Source organism: Petaurus breviceps, unplaced genomic scaffold (genome assembly GCF_028583685.1).
Source record: "Petaurus breviceps papuanus isolate PSGF00001 unplaced genomic scaffold, PetGlider_PUasm1.0 90903, whole genome shotgun sequence".
Taxonomy (NCBI): Eukaryota; Metazoa; Chordata; class Mammalia; order Diprotodontia; family Petauridae; genus Petaurus; species Petaurus breviceps.
In genome coordinates, this window is record NW_027187376.1 from 6324072 (window position 1) to 6328874 (window position 4803).

The 4803-nt window shown below is 36.8% G+C and overlaps 1 pseudogene; it reads right to left on the minus strand.

The window, feature by feature from the left end:
• Positions 1-961: 961 nt before the first annotated feature.
• Positions 962-1642, minus strand: LOC138151572 (NADH dehydrogenase [ubiquinone] iron-sulfur protein 5-like; annotated as a pseudogene).
• Between the last annotated feature and the right edge of the window lie 3161 nt (positions 1643-4803).

Below are 4803 nucleotides of genomic sequence, written 5' to 3' on the forward strand. Positions count from 1 at the left end.
GGGGCCATCTAACCTGCAGAAAGGTTTTCCAAATTTAACCAGAAATTGGCAGTATTTCTTTGGAAATCCATGGAGTGACTCAAATTAGAATTAATCTAGATCAAAGATTCTTAATGTGTGTGTGTGTGTGTGTGTGTGTGTGTGTGTGAAAGAGAGAGAGAGATCCTTTTTGTGAGTCTGGTGAAACCAATGGACCCCTTTTCAGAATAATGCCTTTAAATGCATAAATTTAAATACACCAGATTATAAAAGTTAGTGAAAATAAAAATGCTTTTTTTTTCTTTTTTTGTCATCGAAGTTCACATACTCACTGAAATCTATCCATGAATCCCCTGGGGGTTTGTGGACTCCATTTTAAAAGGATTTGACCTAGACCATACTTACAAGCAATGTCATTTTTTTTCTAGTTGAAAAAGATAGATCAGTTGAATTCATTTACACACCAAAAATAGGTTAAATCACAGGTGTAATTTTTTTTCTACTTCAGATGAAGCCTTTCCTCATGGATTCACATGAAAGATTCTGCAGAAGCATTTGAAATAGTGATTTTTGAAAGGAAAATTGGAAGGTAAATATGAAATCAATGAAGGGACCAAAAGTAAAAGATTAATCATAATCCATGTCTAAGTATAAAGATGTTGATTTTTCTCATGCAATTAAAGGAAAAAATATATATGTATTGATAAATATTCGTAAGCTAAAAAGTTTAATACAAAATTGAGAAGGATGGAAAGCCTAACTGAAATAAGAGAATTTTCAGAATAGTTCAGAATTTTAAGGACAGTAAAAGCAACTATTTAGAATTTTTGAGGACTAAGTCAATCTGCACGGTCTGTTTTTTTTTTTTTTATAGCTAAGTACCCTTTAAATATCAAAAATTTTATTTTAAGCATTTTGCTGGAAAATTTACTGATATATTACATGCTTCCATGTTTTCTTAAACTGAGGCTAGAAAATAGAATTTCATTTTTTCTTTTTTTTTAACATTGGTAAATGTTTACTATCCAAAATGCCTATTTTCAGATACAGGCAGAATCACAGATCATTTACTGGAGGGTGAACCACTGCCACCAACTTGTCTGGTGTGGTTGTCCTCGTGGCAAAGTACAGAGAGAACTGGGGGCTGGGGAAAGCAGGATGGCTTCTATACTCTTTTGTACTTTTTACCCTTTGGAAGGAGATATGTGTCTTAAGAAAAATAAATTTCCAGGGGACAACAAGGGTACACTTTCATACCATCATAAAGAACAAAGCCACCCAATGTCACCACTGGCTGGTCAAGGCTTTGGATCTTCCTTGCCTGAGTGGTGAGGTGGGGGAGTATATTTCCCTTCTTTCATTAGCTTCTCCTTCTGCTTCATGATTATTCCCAAGCATTCTCCCATTTTCTGCCTATGTAGACATTCAATGAAATCCTCATATTCCAGTTTGCATTCTTTCTTGGCTTGAGTCGTACCGATTCCATGGGCACACTCAATGAATTCCTTCTCAAAAGCATGGCATCATGCTGGCATTTTGTAAGGTTGTTCAGCACTCATAATTGTCATCCATTTGTCAATATTGAGTCCCAGCCAGTCTTGAATATCAAAGAATGGCATGACTGTGGCCTAGTCCAAACACTGCGTCCCCTTCCTTCACCACAAATTTCACATTTTCTTAATGACATAATGACTTAAAGAGTCATCATTATGAACTGCCATTACTACGTTACATGTTCAGATGTATGTTGTGCTCAGGGCCACTGATATCTGAATCATTATAATAAGGGTCTCTAAACGGCTATTCTTTTTGAGTTCTCCTATTTGCCTTTTATGGCTTTTTCCCTCCTCTCTTGTGTATCAACAATGCAATATTCACAATGCCAACAGTAACTATAAATATACTGATAAAGTTATTAATCACAAAATATACCAGGCTCTCTACATGGGGGACAAAGCTAGAACATTTATTCAAATACCAGAAAACTGAATCCCCAAACCAGAAAGTCAAAGCCATCACAGTAGCTATAGAGTTGGCACATGTAGTTAATGCAGTAAACACCCACATTCTCAAGCCTTCAAAACAGAACAGACTGCTTCAGGCAAAGGTCCTCTTCTCTTCATTCACAGCAACTGCTCAGCATCTGCAGCTTGCTCCCAGCAGCTCCATTGCCTTGCAGTTCCCGTCCCTGGCAGTCCTCAGCAGGAGTCCTTAGCAGAAATTCTGGCTGACTCAAAAAAAAAGGAGTTTGAGCTACTACCACCACTGCTGCCATGCTTCTAGCCACTCCACTCACTCTAGCTTGGCTCCAGCTTCCTCTTGGCCCATACCTTCCTGCTACATCAGCAAGTTCAAGGGCATGGAAGATCTTCAAATCCCATAACCATTACATCTTGATGTCAAATATCACTGTTGTCAAGTGAGCCTGCCTTTAAATATCCCTGACTAGTTTTAGTTTGCTGTGGATTTAGGAACTAAATAACTAAACTTGCTAGAGTTGAATGTATAGTAAGAGTAAACAGGTATAGAGAAAGGCTTTGATGGGCTTTTCTGTGATTAAAGGATATGAATTTCAGTGTATGGAATTTGTGACATTTTGGTTACTCAGAGGTCTTTTTTGTTGTTTAATTCCTGTTTCTCAATTTATTCTATCCAAGTAGATGAGGTTGATGAATACCCAAGTTTTTGATAACTGAGGTAGTATTGACAAAGCACACTGAGATCAACACCAGAAAAAAAATTTTCAAATTAGTAACATTTGAAAGCTACTTAATTTTATAATAAAATATTTTCTGAGTTTTTAAAGAGGTCATTCATTGCTCTCCCATGCTTTGCATATAATTTATGTCACATAGAAAAGTATACTATTTTATGTATTTTGTTATATATATACTACATGTTGGGAAGATCTATTGTGAAGGATCAATGGGAGAACATAAAAAAAAATCACACAGGATAAGAAGGGTTGGCTGGGTTGTGATATGCAGTGATGAAGAGAATACACAAATTAATGAGTTGGCTTTGTACACAGAATGTTCTTTTTTTTTCTTTTTGTATTTAAATTCAAACTGAATAAAATTTTTTAAAAAATTAGTGATTTGGCAGATTCATTGAAGTATTAACATATTGAGGATATGCTTCATATTAGGAGGAGCGACCATTTATAAGATTTAAAATTTAGGGCACAGAGGTGGCCAGGTGGCTCAGCAAGTAAGAGCACCGGCTCCAGTGTCGAGATGACCTGGGGATCAAATCTGGGCTCAGATACTCAGCACCACACCCAGAAATAACTGGCCGTGTAACCTTGAGCAAGTTACTTAACCCCAATTGCTTAAAAAAAAAATTTAGGGCTCATAGAATTTTTAGAGATCGAAGGTATTACGTGACTTGGACACATAGTTAATTAACGGTTAAAAAAAACTAGGACTAGAAGCCAAGTCTCCTGGTAATTAGTAATACAGTGATTTTAAAAGTGCACAAAATCAGAAGTTGTTTCTTCTTGTTCCAGATTGTTCCCTGGATTTTTGTGTAATAGAAAGCAAAACACAGAATCTCAAGAGTTGGAAGCAACCTGAGAAGGACATCTAGTCCAACCTGTACTTGAATCAGAATATTCTCTACAACAGCAGGCAAATTGTTATCCAGAACCCCACTCCCCTCCAATGGGAAGCTCACTATTTACCAAGGTAGCCCATTTCACTTGTGGACAGTTCCAATTGTCTGGAATTTCCTGACAAGTCAAAATTTGTTCCTTTGCACATCCCACCCACCCATACATTGCTCCAGTTCCATTGCCTATAGCCAAGTAGAACAAGTCCTTCACACACTTGAGGACAGCTACCATAGCATAGGTTCTGTGATTTTGTTGGAATAGGAAACCCCCAGATAAAAAAATTCCTTCTATGAATTCAGGGCGACAACTTATTGGCAACTTATCATCTCAAAGAGTTGTCTAGAGCACTGAAAATTTAAAGAATTTGCCCCAGTATAGGCACCTATCATATGTCCCTACCATCACCATCATTTTTTCTTCTTATGGCTAAATCAATATATCAATTGATTTATACCAATGAAGGGAATACATCAGACAGCAGATGCACTGAAGTATTGCTCTATCAAAGAAAGGTCCTTCATGGCAGAAAGAATGGAAAAAATGTGGGCTCTAAAATATTTTATGTGCATTTATAGGACCTAAAAATCTTAGAATCATAAAATTTTAGAGATGGAAGGCTATTCCAAATTCAGCATTTATTAAGCACTTGCTATGTGCCAGATGCTGTACTAAGCCCTGGAGATACAATGATAAAAGGAAAATCGCCTCTGCCATTGATGTGCTTTATGGAGGAAACATGTGCATTTATAAGTATATGTAGAACACATATAAAATAAACGAGAGGTAGTCTTAGTGGGCGACCATTAACATGGTGGAGATGGGGAGGAGGGAGATGAAGAAAGACTTCTTGTTAAAGGTGGATTTGAGCTGGGTCCTGAAGGAAATCAGGAATTCCAAAGAGCAGAGATGAGGAAGGAAGACAGAGCCAGAGTGTAATCAGCTTTAAATGCCAAGCAGAAAAGCTTACAGTTGGTCCCAAAGCTCCTTCAACTAATTAATCTCTCCATAACTCAGATTTGTTTTGTTTTGTTTTCATCTATAAAACGAAGCTACTAACCTCAGCAACTTATTAAGAACTAAAACACTCAAAAGTATTTGGAAGAAATAATCTTAAATTCAGGCTTTCAGGTGGCTTCAGTAAGAGGTCTGAGAAATTTCACGATAAATCAGATATTGCTAAATTAGAATAGCTCTCCCTGTACTAAAGTTCT